The sequence below is a fragment of the Mesocricetus auratus genome, unplaced genomic scaffold (genome assembly GCF_017639785.1).
Source record: "Mesocricetus auratus isolate SY011 unplaced genomic scaffold, BCM_Maur_2.0 Super-Scaffold_100015, whole genome shotgun sequence".
Taxonomy (NCBI): Eukaryota; Metazoa; Chordata; class Mammalia; order Rodentia; family Cricetidae; genus Mesocricetus; species Mesocricetus auratus.
The window spans coordinates 3,443-20,669 of NW_024429198.1; the positions used below are offsets into that span (position 1 = coordinate 3,443).

Below are 17,227 nucleotides of genomic sequence, written 5' to 3' on the forward strand. Positions count from 1 at the left end.
GTTTGAGCCACTGATCCCCGTTTTTTGGCTTTAAAGATCTACCTTGTCTATCTCTTGTGGACCAGCATTCATTGGTCCAATGTTTGCCCTTTCCACACCTCCTACAGAGACCAGGAGGTTGAGGCCTTCTGTTTGACACATTCCTGGTAGAAGCAGTATTCCTAGGAATGTGTTGTCTACAGTTCCTACTCAGATGTCCCATTTTACCACAATTAAAACATCTAAAGTTTTGATGTCTTTTGAAACTTCTATGAACTGCTTCCCCAACCCAATTTGGTATCTCCTCTTGGGTAGGCCATATTTCATCCTGATTCCTCCTAAATCCTTTAGAAATGGCTTCTCCTATCCAGGTTCCTGCCTCTGGATTGTCATACTCAACATTAGTTGTATATAAGACCCATTCCTCCAATGGTGCTGATCTTACCTTTAATGGCCACAGAATCTGTTTGTAATGTGGGTTTGCATTCTCATAAGCCAATGATTCTGTAAGAAGTCGCCTAATATTAGGATCAGTTATTTGTAAATCTACTGCTCTGGATAATCTTTGTAAGAATTCAGAGAATCTTTCTCTTGGACCCTGTATCACTTTTGAATATGATTCAACTCTTTCCCCTGGTTCACGAACCTTATCCAAAGCATTTAGTGCTGCTGTTTTGCATAAATCAAATGTATGCTCATCATAACCAGCTTGGACCTGCGGGTCAGAAAATTGCTTCTCCCCCATAATCTTACTTTCAGAAGCATCAAAGCCATCCTTCAAACCTTGAAGTTCAAGGGCCTTGGCTTCCTGTCTCCACAAAGCTTTCCATTGTATTTGGGAAGACTGGTCCAACACTGCAAATATTAAATCTTTCCAGTCTGAGGGAGTTATCTTATTGGTCGTAGCCCATGTACTTAGTAACTGTTTTACATAAGGGCTGTGGACCCCAAAAGTCATTATCGCTTGCTTAATGGATTTCATTTCTTTCATGGGAATAGGTTCCCATTTCTGTGTAGTGGAACCAGATTGGTTCCTCCGTGATGATGGCCTTTCTACTACGGTTACTGGAAAGGCCACCTTAGGAGGTCTAGTAGCCGTATTTCATTTATTTCCTAGTAGCCTAGCATCTGTTGACTCAACATCTGATATTTCAGAGGATGTATCTTCTAAAGATTGAAATTTTGCAACCATGTCATCCTTTAGGTCTCAGATTTCCTGAATTAAAAATTGTTCCAATTCCTTGGACTGTTCATTGAGGTCTTCTATTTCCTCCAATAAAAATTGTCCTAAGTCCTCGGATTGTTCATTAAGGCCTTCGATTTTCTGCATTAAAGATTGTTTTAAATCTTTGGACTGTTCAGTTAAACGAGATTCCAAGCTTTTCATACCATCCTCCCTAAAAACTCCAAAGGCATCTATTTTTCCTTCCAGAAAACACATTCGGTCCACTAGATTGCCATTATTATCAGACATAGATTGAATTGACCCTGCTAATTTTGAAAATTCCTCCTGGTTAGATTCCATCTTAGCCATAAATGTAGTGGACATCGAATTGAATGTGTCTCGAAGGTTGTCCTGGTCAAATTTGACCAAATCCCCTTGTTCCTGAATTTTTAACTCTAACTTTTGAATTGACTCTGATAATTTGGAAAGTTCCACCTGATTAGACTCAGTCTTAACCATAAATGCAGTAGACATTGAATTAAATGTAACCAAATCCACTTGTTCCTGAATTTTTGACTCTAATTTTTGAATTGACTCTGCTAATTTGGAAAGTTCCACCTCGTTAGAGTCAGTCTTAACCATAAATGTAGTAGACATTGAATTAAATGTAACCAAATCCACTTGTTCCTGAATTTTTGGCTCTAATTTTTGAATTGACTCTGCTAATTTGGAAAGTTCCACCTGATTAGACTCAGTCTTAACCATAAATGTAGTAGATATTGAATTAAATGTAACCAAATCCACTTGTTTCTGAATTTTTGACTCGACTCTGTTAATTTGAAAAGTTCCACCTGGTTAGAGTCAGTCTTAACCATAAATGTAGTAGACATTGAATTAAATGTAACCAAATCCACTTGTTCCTGAATTTTTGGCTCTAATTTTTGAATTGACTCTGCTAATTTGGAAAGTTCCAGCTGATTAGATTCAGTTTTAGCCATAAATGCAGTAGACATTGAATTAACTGTGCCTCGAAGATTGTTCTGATCAAATTCCAAATTATCTGTTTTGGTAACTAAATCACCTTTTTCCTGAATTTTTGACTCTAATTTCTGAAACATAAGCTCATGTTTCTTCCAAGTGATTATATGTATTAATACACTAATCACAAGCATGGCACACATATACGTATGAAAAATATCATAATTGTCTTTTACCGCATAATCCATCACATTGGTAATGAAATCTCTAAAATCCAAGGCATGGGCTGTAATTTCAAGCCACTTCTGTGACACCAGATATCGAGGCTATATAGGGAAAACAATATATTTATTTATCAGAGAGAGAGAGAGAGAGAGAGAGAGTCGCACTGACCAGGAGTCAGAAGTGTGGCTGGCTTCCAGGAGAAAAAAAGGAAGCCCCTTTTCCTTTCACTTCCTTTTATCTACCTTGGCCCCGCCCTGTTGGGCGGATAGCTTTGTGGGGTTCACTCCTACACATCATAGTTTAAAATGCTCACTCCAAGTTGTGTCTTCAGTACTCAGAAACTGTTTTTCCTCCAACCTTCTTCAAACTGAGTTAAATATCACATTGATGAGGGGTTGGAAGAAGTGAGGACCCTCAGACATTGCTAATGCTGTAAAATGGTGTAGCCCTGTGAGAAAATCTGCATAATTTTTTTGAAAAGTTAAAATTATCTTGCTTTGTTTTGTTTTTGGATAGCTAGATACTGTGTTGCTTGAGAGTGAAAACAGGTTTCATTAAGTGACATATTGAGTCTTATTATTATGAGTTGTCAAGAACTTACGTGCAGCAGGAAATAAAGGAGAGCAGGTGAGAAAGGAAATGTAGACAAGCTGAAAGAGATTGTATTTTAATGGAGGGTAATTGTGACTAAAATTGGACATTTTTAGGACTTTTTGGACAGACATTATCATTAATACTTTGTAATACTTGTACCACATTAGAAATTGATCATTGTACATTAAAACAGTGAGAGTTGCAGCCATCAGCCTGTGTTTAAATTAAGCTGGAAAAAATGAATAGGCACCATGCTGTAAAAAGAAAATAAGATATTATGAAAGGGACTTCATGTGAATATTGGGTATCATTCCCATGTCCAATTACTTCCATTAGGCTTAACTCTAAATACAAATGTTCATCATGTGTTATAGTGGAAAAGGTAGCCATTGCTATCCCTTTACCTAATGATTATATTCTATGATATCCTAACACTTTTCTCAAGTGTTCCTAATATGAATATTTTATAAATATGTGCTTTGGGTTTTGAATCTAAATAGTATAAATTATACTATAGTAAAATAATTAATAAGCTAAAATTATTGTTTTGATAAATTAATAAATTGAAAACCTATAAATTTAACTCTGGCAATTCCCACTTCTGAAGGAAGTAAAAGGTAACTTATCCAGTTGTAAAATGATGCCTCACAGTACTATAATTTAGAGTCCCACCACAGAGGTCATCGTATTGAATACATTTCCTATGTATAATTTTTAAGAAAGTTGAACGTGAGTCCCCAGGTGATCTATTGATCCTACAAGGAGAAGTAAGTGTCCACAGAGAATCTAGGGAAAAATAAGGTTATAACAGCATTTCTAAGGGTACTCCCAAAGCACAAATGATTCAAATTCCCATCACTGATGAGAAAAACATACACTATAGTGGAGCCCTTCCATGGAATATTATTAAACATGAAGTAATACACACACTCATTTGTCCATGACCTAGTCAACCTTCTTTTACTTAAAAGAAATTCCTGACATAATCACCTCATAGGGAGGAAAGTTTAATTTCCTCCTGGTTGGAGAGATTTGCTAATTTTCTTAGCTCAGTCCTTGACTGCATTGGACCTAAGTTGAGACAACCTGTGGTTTAGAAAGCTCTTTTGGAAGAAGCTGCCCTCCTGGGAGACACTGGGATGCAGCAAGTCAGAGCAAGGGGGTGGTCTACCACCATATAGTGGTCCTGTGCTTGGGAACTAAACCTTTTAATGCACAGACTGGAGAACTTGCTATGCAAGCTTGGTCAAGGAGCCCTGGCATATACCATTTTGTGCACTGATTTGCAAGGTAAGCACTATATTGACTGATTTGCCTACTAGGTTCTTCTCTCAGGTTACCAGGCAGGCATGTGGTACACACATACATAGGTATGCAAAAAACCACACATATGAAGTAAAAATAAGATGAAAATTTATCAACACAGAGAAAAAGTACATCACCACATTCTTTATCTCAGAGCATCCTGTGTTTTTCTGCATCTTGGTGGGGATATACGTAAAGATGGTATAGGCTACTAAAAGCTACCCCTCTTCTCCATGGCATCCCAGGGGATCTCTTCTTACATTAGTGTATCTGGGAAGTAAACATGTGGATACAATGCAATGTGTTTGTATGGGTGCATCCTTGTACCTGTGTGTGTTCAGGAGTATGTGTGTGCATGCACATTCATGCATGTGTGGGTATATGGTACACAACTGTGCCCTAAGAACACAATCTTTTAATGAACAGGAACATCAAAGACTGGAGGAAAATCTTCAGTTCCTGCTGAAGCAGACAGAACTGGTTACCCAGCAAAAATACTAGACAAGAAAGATATAGCATCACTTCACTGAGTCCCAGATAAGGTAGGAGCCTAGGCTGGCAGAAGCAGGTGGAATCAAGTGGGTCCCTTGTACATGAATGTCTGTCCTCTTTAGGTTTCTGTTCATTTGGAAAGGCTCCCAGGAACAGTCAGGGAAAAAATATCTCAGTGTATTATGCTTGCTAAGTCAATGAACTTCTGTCCAAGAAACAATATGCTTGATTCTTATTCTTATGGGGATTGTATCCCCTTCTTCCCTTCTGAGATCTGTAGTATTATCTGAGTATCTCATTAGCTATTCCCACAAATATCAAATGGTATCCCCAAACCTAGCAGGGAGAGAGGCAATTGTGAAGGACAGTGTGTCCTCCACTACTTTATTTTCCTTCAGGAACATCACATTTAGTAGTAAGTTTCTACCCTTCAGCAGATCATCATGCAGCATACTCCTGCAGATTACATGCTCCCTACAGGGTTCCTCAGTTTCCTGTGAGATTTCTCTGGTCATAAACTGATTAGGAGTTGACAAGTTGATCCCATGCAGGGTCTGAGCTGTAGGAATAATGAGAGCCTTCTCTGCAGTGTTGTTTAGGCTCCACTAGAGGACATGCATAGTTTCCCAGTTTGCTCACATTCAGCAGGTATCATGGCCATGAATATGTTTCCTGAACTGTGCCTCAGGCATTGCTATACTGATATTTCTCCATAATAAGAAGGACATTTTGGGACCAGGAAAGGAGAGGAGGCTGGGAGTCCAGGGAAGCGGCGGTTCTTCCAGCAGCATCAGGTAAACAGGCCGGCTTCCCGGCCTGTGCTCCAGTGCCTGCAGATCGCCTGGGACCTGCACAGAGCTCCCAATCACGGCGGGAGCCAAGCACCCCAGACTCTGGATCTTCGCTCCCACCAACGAGACCAGGAAAGGAGAGGAGGCTGGGAGTCCAAGGAAGCAGCTGTTCCTCGGACAGCATCAGGTAAACAGGCCGGCTTCCCGGCCTGTGTTCCAGTGCCTGCAGATCGCCTGGGACCTGCACAGAGCTCCCAATCCCGGCAGGAGCCAAGCACCCAGACCCCAGGTCTTCTCTCCCACCAACGAGACCAGGAAACCAGAGTACCCAAGGAGACCAGGGGAATAGCTGTTCTGGATCAAGTACAAAAGGACCCAGCAGAGGGTCCAGGGGACCAGGTAAGAGGATAAGCACCCCAGATTCCTGTTCTTCTTCTCCACCCACGGGACCAGCATTCAGACAAGGAATAGAAGAACCACCAGATTATTGGACTTGCTAGCACCCACCAAAAGGGAACTCTGGTCCCCAGACCAGTAAGGGGCTCTTTCTGCATCCACTAGAAAAAGAGATGGGAAAGAGACAATACAAAAACACAATCAGCAACAGAAAAACAAATATGACACCGCCAGATTCTAGAGACTCCACACCAGCAAGACCCCAACATTCCAATGCGGATGAAGCAGAAGAGAACGACCTTAAAAGCACTTTCATGAAAATGATAGAGGCCCTAAAAGAGGATATTGGAAAATCCCTCAAAGAAATGGAAGAAAAAACAAACCAAAAAATGCAAGAATTGGAAGAAAAAAAACCAAAAAAGGCAGGAAATGGAAGAAGAAACAAAGCAAAAAATGCAAGAAATGGTAGAAAAAACAAAGCAAAAAATGAAAAAATGGAAGAAGAAACAAACCAAAAAAGGCAGGAAATGGAAGAAGAAACAAAGCACAAAATGCGAGAAATAGAACAAAAAACAAACCAAAAAATGCAAGAAATGGAAGAAAGAACAAACCAAAAAATTCATAAAAGGCAACAAACAGACGAACAGATAAACAGAAAATTGCAAGAAGCAATGCAAACACTGCAAGGGTTGAAAACTGAAATAGAGTCATTAAAAAAACACAATCTGAAGAAAGGCAGAAAATAGAAAAGCTGGACAAACAGACAGGCACTACCAATACAAGCATTACCAACAGAATAGAAGAGATGGAAGAGAGAATCTCAAGTGTTGAAGATACGCTAGGAGAAATGGATTTATCAACCAAAGAAAACATTAAATCCAACAAATCCTTAACACAAAACATCCAGGAAATATGGGACACCATGAAAAGACCAAACCTAAGAATAATAGGTATAGAAGAAGGAGAAGAAATCCAGCTCAAAGGGGCAGAAGGCATATTCAACAAAATCATAGAAGAAAACTTTCCCAACCTTAAGAAAGACATGCCAATGAAGGTACAAGAAGCCTACAGAACACCAAATAGAGTGGACCACAAAAAAATCCCCTCGCCACATAATAATCAAGACCCCAAACATACAGAATAAAGAAAGAATATTAAGAGCAGCTAAGGAAAAAGGTCAAGTAACATATAAAGGCAGACCTATCAGAATTACACCTGATTTCTCCATGGAAACGCTGAAAGCCAGAAGGTCCTGGATAGATATTCTACCTACACTAAGAGACCACGGATGCCAGCCCAGACTACTATACCCGGCAAAGCTCTCAATCACTATAGACGGAGAAAACAAGATATTCCATGACAAAACTAGATTCAAGCAATATGTGTCCACTAACCCAGCCCTACAGAAAATTTTGGAAGGAAAACTCCAACCCAAGGAAGCTAACTACAACCAGAAACACATAAGCATTAGAGAATCCCTCTCTACCAACAGCCAAAAGAACAAAGGGGTGAAACTCCACACATAATTCCACCAACAACAACCATCGCAAATCGAAGAAGGATGAGCAATCATTGGTCATTAATATCCCTCAAGATTAATGGCCTTAACTCACCCATAAAAAGACACAGACTAGCAGATTGGATTCGAAGACAGAACCCTTCTTTCTGCTGCATACAGGAAACACACCTCACCCTTAAAGACAGACATTACCTGAGAATTAAAGGTTGGGAAAAAAATTTTCAATCGAATGGACCCAAGAAACAAGCCGGGGTAGCAATCCTAATATCTAACAAACTAGACTTTAAAATAAAATCAATCAAAAGAGATGAAGGAGGTCATTACATACTCATCACAGGTGAAACCCACCAAGATGAAGTGTCTATCCTGAACATCTATGCCCCACATACAAAGGCATCCACATTCATTAAAGAAACATTATTAGAACTTAAATCTCATCTAAAGCCCCACACAGTTATAGTGGGAGATTTCAACACACCACTCTCACCACTAGACAGGAATACCAAACAGAAACTCAACAAAGAAGCAAAAGGGCTAATAGAAGTAATGACCCAACTGGGATTAACAGATATCTATAGAACATTTCACCCACATAAAAAAGAATATACCTTCTTCTCACCACCACATGGAACCTTCTCAAAAATCGACCACATACTTGGCAACATATCAAACCTCAGCAGCTACAAAAAAATTGGAATAACTCCATGCATCTTATCAGACCACCATGCTTTAAAATTAGAATTCAACAACAACACAAATTGCAGAAAACCTACAAACTCATGGAAATTGAATAATGCTCAACTGCACCATCCCTGGGTCAAAGAGGAAATAAAAAAAGAAATTAAAGACTTCCTCGAATTCAATGAGAATGAAGACACAACATACCCAAACCTATGGGACACTTTGAAAGCAGTGCTACGGGGGGAAGTTCATAGTGCTAAATGCTCACATGAAGAAACAGGAGAACAGTTATACCAGAGAATTAACATCACAGCTGAAAGCTCTAGAACACAAAGAAGCACACTCCCCCAGGAGGAGTAGACGCCAGGAAATAATCAAATTGAGGGCTGAAATCAATAAAGTAGAAACCAGGAAAACAATACAAAGAATCAACGCAACGAAGAGTTGGTTCTTTGAGAAAATCAACAAGATAGACAAACCTTTGTCCAAACTTACCAAACAGCAGAGAGTGAACATGCAAATTAACAAAATTAGAAATGAAAAGGGGGACATAACAACAGACTCTGAGGAAATCCAGAGAATCATTAGGTCATACTTTGAAAACCTGTACTCCACAAAATTCGAAAATTTAAAGGAAATGGATGACTTCCTGGATAGCTATCAATTGCCAAAACTAAATCAAGAACAGATAAGCAATTTAAATAGACCTATAACCCCTATGGAAATAGAAGCTGTCATCAAAAGTCTCCCAACCAAAAAAAGCCCAGGTCCAGATGGCCTCAGTGCAGAATTCTACCAGAAATTCAAAGAACAGCTTATACCAATTCTTCCCAAAGTGTTCCACACAATAGAAGCAGAAGGGTCTTTGCCAAACTCTTTCTATGAGGCTTCAATAACCTTGATCCCCAAGCCACACAAAGATACAACTAAGAAAGAGAACTTCAGACCAATATCCCTCATGAACATTGATGCAAAAATACTCAATAAAATACTGGCAAATCGGATCCAAGAACACATCAAAACAATCATTCACCACGATCAAGTAGGTTTCATCCCAGGAATGCAGGGATGGTTCAACATATGAAAATCCATCAACGTAATCCACCATATAAACAAGCTGAAAAACAAAAATCACATGATCATCTCACTAGATGCTGAAAAAGCCTTTGACAAAATCCAACACCGCTTCATGATAAAGGTCTTGGAGAGATCTGGGATAACAGGGACATACTTAAACATAATAAAAGCTATATACAGTAAACCAACAGCCAACATCAAACTAAATGGACAGAAACTCAATGCAATTCCTCTAAAATCAGGAACAAAACAAGGCTGTCCACTCTCTCCATACCTTTTCAACATGGTACTTGAAGTTCTAGCTATTGCCATACGACAACAAAGGAGGATCAAGGGGATACAAATTGGGAAGGAAGAGGTCAAACTTTCACTGTTTGCAGACAATATGATAGTTTACATCAATGACCCAAAGAACTCTACCAGGGAACTCTTACATCTGATTAACACCTTCAGCAAAGTGGCAGGCTACAAGATCAACTCAAGAAAATCAGTAGCCCTACTATATACAGATGATAAAAGGGCTGAAAGAGAAATCAGAGAAACATCACCCTTTACAATTGCCACAAACAACATAAAATACCTTGGGGTAACGCTAACCAAACAAGTGAAAGACCTGTATCGTAAGAACTTTGAATCTTTAAAGAAAGAAATTAAAGAAGCCCTCAGAAAATGGAAAGATCTCCCATGCTCTTGGATAGGTAGGATCAATGCAGTAAAAATGGCAATCCTGCCAAAAGCAATCTACAGATTCAATGCAATCCCCATTAAAATCCCAGCACAGTTCTTCACAGACCTTGAAAGAACAATAATCAATTTTGTATGGGAAAACAAAAGACCCAAAACAACCCTGTTCAACAAGGCAACGTCTGGAGGCATCACCATCCCTGACCTCAAGCTCTATTATAGAGCTATAGTCCTGAAAACAGCTTGGAATTGGCACAAAAATAGACAGGTAGACCAATGGAATCGAATTGAAAACCCGGGTATTAACCCACACACGTACGAACATCTGATCTTTGACAAAGAAGCTAAAAATATACAATGGAATAAAGAAAGCATCTTCAACAAATGGTGCTGGCATAATTGGAGACTGGCATGTAGAAGAATGTGGATAGATCCATGTTTATCGCCATGCACAAAACTTAAGTCCAAATGGATCAAAGACCTCAACATAAATCCAGCCACACTGAACCTCTTAGAAGAGAAAGTGGGTGGTACCCTTGAATGAATTGGTACAGGAGACAGCTTCCTGAACATAACACCAGTAGCACAGGCAGTAAGATCAACAATTAATAAATGGGACCTACTGAAACTGAGAAGCTTCTGTAAGGCAAAGGACACAGTCAGCAAGACAAAAAGGCAGCCCACAGAATGGGAAAAAATATTCACTAATCCCACATCTGACAGAGGGTTGATCTCCAAAATTTACAAAGAACTCAAGAAGCAAGTCTCCAAAACACCAAAGGACTCTATTAAAAAGTGGGCTGCAGAACTAAATAGAGAGTTTTCAATAGAGGAGTCTAAAATGGCTGAGAGGCACTTGAGAAAGTGTTCAACATCCTTAGCCATCCGGGAAATGCAAATCAAAACAACTCTCAGATACCATCTCACTCCTGTCAGAATGGCTAAAATCAAAAACACCAATGACAATTTGTGCTGGAGAGGATGTGGTGAAAGGGGGACACTCCTCCATTGCTGGTGGGAGTGCCAACTGGTTCAGCCACTTTGGAAATCAGTGTGGAGATTCCTCAGAAAAATGGGAATAAAACTACCACAAGACCCAGCAACTCCACTCTTAGGCATATATCCAAAAGATGCCCATTCATACAACAAAGATGTCTGTTCCACTATGTTCATAGCAGCTTTATTTGTAATTGCCAGAACGTGGAAGCAACCTAGATGTCCCTCACCTGAAGAGTGGATAGAGAAAATGTGGTACATCTACACAATGGAGTACTATTCAGCAGAAAAAAATAATGGAATCATGAGATTCGCAGGCAAATGGATGACACTAGAAGAAACCATCCTGAGTGAGGTAACCCAGTCACAAAAAGAGAAACATGGCATGTACTCTCTCATATATGGATTTTAGACATAGATCTGGGGAGTGCCAGCCTACAATCCTATGGCCAGAGAGTCTGGGAAACAGAAACTTCATTTAGTGGCTGATCGAAGAAGAGGCAGACTCCCTTGGTTAAGTACTGAGCTGAACTCAAGAAAGCCAGTAACAGAGAGGAAGGACTGATGATCAAAGGGATTAAGACTGGGATGTTTTAACCCCCAGAAACAGCTGACCAGACAAAGGTTAACTCTTGAATCCCAGGCATCAGCCTGGGAATCCAGCATGGGAGTGATCAAGACCCCCTGAATCTGGGTGTCAGTGAGGAGGCCTAGGTAATCTATTGAGCCTTGGGCAGCAGATCAGTACCCATCCCAAGTATACACACGGACTTTGGACTCCCATAGAACAATGTGAGGTGCACTCTCACCCTGAACTCTTGGGGAAGGGTCTAGGCCCCTTCCCTATATGAAATGACACACTATGGACACCCCCATGGAGGGCCTCACCCTCCCTGGAGAAATGAGGGGATAACGGGCCGGGGGGGAGGGCACGGGAGGAAGGGAGGGAATGGGAGAGGGACCTGGAACTGACTTGTGAAGCAACCTTGTTTCTTATCTAAATTTAAACTGAAAATAAAATTAAAAAAAAAAGAGGCAATATATATGTACAATCTAAAAAAAAAAAAAAAAGAAGTACATTTTGGACAGAATCAGTGAATTTAATATGATCAAGATAGAAAACTCCAGGTAACCATGTACTTGAATTAAATGTAAAGGTCTTGATGGGAGTAATAGGCAGATAAGGTAAACAAACACACATGATTTCAATCTATGGTAAATATAAAACAAAAGTATTGGCAGATAATGGGAGATATCTTTTTGTTTCTCATATTGGCTGATGAATAATACACTGTTTGGCCAATAGAGGCAGGAAGATAGGCAGGAACAGGAGATGAGGAGAATTCAGGGAAAGATATGCAGAGAGACTCCATGTAGCAGCCAAAAGGAGTAACAGGTCTGGGCCTTCTCTGGTAAGCCAAGAAGACATAGAAATACATAGATTAATAGAAATGGGTTAATAATTAAGACAGAGCTAGCCAGTAAGAGCCACAGTATTCAGCAAAAGGTTTTATAATTAATATTGTTTTCATGTGTTTATTTGGGACAAAGAAGCATGGGAACTTGAGGTAAAGAAAGAATCCAGAGACAGGCAGAGTTACAGATTAATGACTCAGGAAAAGTAAGAGCTCTCTAAAATGCTTTAGTACCTGTGTTACTACCAAAGCAAACTGCTGAACAATGAGCTATACTAGGGACATCTATTATGAACAGCACAAATAGTATAATATACTTGTAATGATGAATGGGAATCAACTTTCCAGGCAGCCAGAACACTCTACTTAAAAAATATGTAACTATGGCCAGGCATTTGTTGTGCACTACCTTTAACCCTAGCATTCAGGAGGCAGAGGCATGTGAGTTTGAGGCCAGTCTGTCTACAAAGCAAGTTCCAGGGAAACCTCCAAAGCAATACAGAGAAACCTTGTCTCAAAAAACCAAAAAAATAAAAATAAATAAAAATAAAAAACAAAACAAATAGCAAAGAAAACAAACAAAAAAAGTTAACTATGAATCCCCAAAAGAAGATGTGAAGGTGGATAGAAACTGACAAATCCAGATTAATGGCACAAATGGGAGAGAAAGTCCAAACAGGTTTACTTACAAATTGTCATTGTGTAATGATACATTGGTCAGGTCAAGGCCTATCTCTGGCTTTGGTACTCTATCAATACTGAATCTGCAAAACACACAGCAGCTCCCAATGCCACTAGGATGATTGGAGAGGTGGGAAACCTGGGGGAGAAAAGTGTTTTTTTTCTTTCCTTTTTCATGTTGTTTTATTATTGTGTCCTTTTATCTCATTTTTATTCCCTATAGCATTCCTTTGTCAGAAGACACTACAAGAGTGAAGATTGGACACAGAGGGACTTGAAGATGAGTGGGATTGGAGTGCATGGTGTGATGTTACGAAAGAATCACTAAAAATAGAAAATGTGTAGGCTAAAAATCAAATTTCACTTTTTTCCATTTTTTAATATGAACTAAGCAATAAGAAGTTGTCACACAAACAGACAAATAAGGTTCTAGGCTTTTAAAAATTATGAATATATTGAACAATTCAGTGTAATTTTGACATAGGGACAAAATTACTGTACAACAAGGCTTCAAGATTTTGTGTTTCAAACAGAAAATTCCACTGAACTCTTGATATATCCACAGAACAAGATTTGTTGATGTTGATGGAAAACATTTAAAATTCAAATGAAACTTAGTTCTTTTATTGTAAGAGAGAGAGAGAAGAAACATGAACACTGCTGCCAATCAATTTGCCTTTACAGAGATTAACAGAATATTTCATCAGATGACAGCTTATGACAGCAGGTCCAATACACACAGGACACTGTCAACATGCTCAATATTACTGGTTGTTAAACAGGTTAAATAAACATACAAGACCTGATATAAAGCAATGTGTGCAATCCAACTACAGGGAAATTAAAATGTAAGTTAAAAACAGAGGAGTATCTCTATGACTCTAGTACATGAAAATTCAAGTTTTTAATTCTTAAAGTAATCAATAGGTTAAAAGGGAAAGTAAAAATATTTTGAATCAAATTGAAAGTAAAATATCAAAATTTCTGGAATAAAGCTAAACAAGCACTACTAAACAATAAAACATTACATGATTTCATGTGAAACTGAATCCATGTGGATTTTAGTTTTTATATTGTAAAATAAGACCTTACTCTGTAGCAGGGCCCAAGCTACCTACAACTCCCTATGTAGCCTACGTTGTTCTCAAACTATTGGAATCCTAATTACCAAGGGCATAGATTACAGGCATGAAATATTTATCACCTGACTTAAGTAGATTTGTAATATGGGATATAAATCTTTGCATCAAAATTAAAAAGAAAGTGAAAAAGAAGACACTAATCAATTTTGAAAAATTCAATCAATTGAAAATAAATATGACAAGATGTAACAGAATATGTATATATACACATACATATGTATGTGCATGTGTGTATACATTTAAAATTAATATGACAAGAGTGAGAGAATATATATATATGTGTGTGTATGTATGTGTGTGTGTGTGTGTGTATGTGTCACTGATAAATCTCTAGGCACACTAGCCAAGAAAAAGGAAAGAATATTAAATTTACTCACATAGGGAATGAGAAATAGGATACTGCTGATCCCACAGGTACTAAGATGAAATAAAGAAGCATGGACCACATTAAACTCAGAAATATAAAATTTGGATTAAAGCCCACAATAATACTTTCAGAACTGCATTCTGCTATCCTGAACTTCAGAGTGGGCATTTCAGCCTCATGAGTACTTGGGCTGTGAGGAGTCACCAGGCTCTGAGAAGACTTCCCTGGCCCTCACTAGAGACATGCTGGACTAGGAGACTGCAGCCAAGAAGGATGTTTTGCCTTCACCTCAACTGCACAAGAACTGGGAAGCACAGATTCTGAGGAGATGTCAGTCTCCAAACTGAGGGCTCACTCCTCAGAGACCCTGGACCCTGCCATCCTGGCCTAGGGTTGCTTTCACCATGCTGTACCCCAAAGACCTCTTCTTCAATGTCTGGGCAGTGTATCATCAGTTCTTTAATGGCCTCTAGGCTGAGCATGCTCAATTGTCCAGACAGGGAGCACAAGTTAGGAGAGGGAGGTTAACAGTCTGGATGCTCATTGGTTCAGAGTGCCTCAGGGGTAGGCTTAACCCAACATGCCATTTATCATTGAATGTGTTGGTTGTGACTCTATTTGAAGGCCAGTACTTTCTGGTGATATGTGTTGGCTTTGATGGGAAGGGCCAGGATTGTCTCAAGGATGACAACATTGTGGATTATCTGAACACTGGTGGTCTACACATTGCACATTTCCAGCTCAGCACAGGACAATGGGATCTTCCTGGTTTTGTCATGAATCAGAGAAGGAAAGTCATGTGTCCAGAGCTGCACACCTACCATGCCACAGTTCTTGTTCTGTTTCACATTGCCTCATCTCATATTTTCTTAACTGGCCTAGCCACATCTCACCTAGAGAAGAAAACCTGTTTGGCCCTGCCTGTTAGGTAATCAGATCATGCTGCTTTATTGCAAAGATGAAAAAAATTATACTGACAAGCTGATAGTCACTTTCTCAAAATCATACAGCTGCATGGATATGACAGGGACTCCTCATAAATCAAGTCCACAAATAGATACGATAGTTTGTTTCTACTCTGCAGAAATAGCAAAGAACTATTTCTTTTAGTCCTAGTGGGAAGCTGGACCTAGTGATGTTGGTTTTCTATTAGGCTATTATCTTGGAATTCCTGTGATTCATCCTGGATAGGGTGCTTATGTCAGACAAGTATACCCTTTCCTTTCATTCTCCTGTCCAAGCAATTTAGGAAACATTAGGCATGTAAAAGGATAATATTGAACCCACAACAATTTGACAGAAAATCATGAATTAATGAAACTGACAACTGCATTATAAAACTGTTGCTTTACTAATATAAAATTTCTGTTACCTTTTATTTTTATTAAAATAATAATGTGTTTGCTGCTTACTCTTTTTAGTTTTCAGTATTCATCCATGAATTGAAGTAAAAGCCCTATTTAAATATTTATGAAATGTGTTTTCAACAAAAATGTAATTTGACTACCCAAAATTTGTATTTTTAAGTTTCTCTGAACAATTTTACACTAGTGAATGATAGCCAAATTCAAAAGAATAATATTAAAATTATGTTATGATGATTGGGAATAAAATATAAATTCAAAGTCATAATACATCACAATAAGTTGACAGCTAATAAAAATAAAATTCTCTAAATGCTGTGGACATGTGTGAAATAAACAAGAATCAATCCACACCCATGTGCCCAGCTTCACCCTGCCAATTGGCCCCACCATCAGCTCCCCACACCAGAATCTAGAGATTATACACCAGCAAGACCTGAAAAGCAAAATACAGATGAAACAGAAGAGACAGAACTTAAAATTTATTTTATGAATGTAATAGAGACCCTCAAAGAGGAAATGAGAAAACCCCTTAAAGAAGTGGAAAAAGAAACCAAAAAATTCAAGAAATAAAAAAATCTCTTAAAGAATCTAAGGAGAGTCAAAAAAAAAAACAAACAAACAAGTGAAGGAAACAACTCAAACAGTCAAATTCTTGAAAACTGAAATAGAATCAATAAAGAAACCACAGAATGAGGCAATGCTGGAAATAGAAAATAATTGATCAGGAAGTATAGATCTAAGTACAACCAATAGAATACAAAAGATGGAAGAGAGAATCTCAGGTGTTGAATACTCATTAGAGGATATACAGTCATTGACCAAAGAAAATCTGATGTTTAACAAATCCCTAACACAAAATATACAGGAAATATGGGATACCATGAAGAGGCCAAACCTGAGAATAATAGGTATAGAAGAAGGTGAAGAAATGCAGCTCAAAGGTACAGAAAACATATTCAGTAAAATCATAGAGGAAAATTCCCTAACCTAAAGAAGGACATACATAAGAAAGTGCAAGGATCTTACAGAATGCCAAATAGAGTGGACCAGAAAAAGACATTCCCTTTGTCACATGATAACCAAAATATCAAACACACAGAATAAAGAGAAAATATTAAGAACAGTGAAGGAAAAAGGCCAAATAACATATAAAGGCAGACTTATCCGAATTATACCCAACTTCGCAATGGAAACTATGAAAGCCAGAAGGTCCTGGATAGATATCCTAAAAATGCTAAGAGAACAAACATACCAGCCCAGACTACTGTATTCAGCAAAGCTTTCAATTACCATAGATGGAGAAAACAAGATATTCCATGACAAAACCAGATGTAAACAATACATATCCACAAATCCAGCCCTATAGAAAGTAC

At 38.6% G+C, this 17,227-nt stretch overlaps 1 long non-coding RNA gene across 1 annotated transcript; it reads left to right on the top strand.

Moving 5' to 3' along the window:
* The first annotated feature begins 4,669 nt into the window (after positions 1–4,669).
* Positions 4,670–15,849, top strand: LOC121144325. Its single transcript, XR_005881659.1, has 3 exons — positions 4,670–4,788; positions 13,202–13,319; positions 14,619–15,849. It is a non-coding gene; the product is annotated as an uncharacterized LOC121144325 (long non-coding RNA).
* Positions 15,850–17,227: the final 1,378 nt, after the last annotated feature.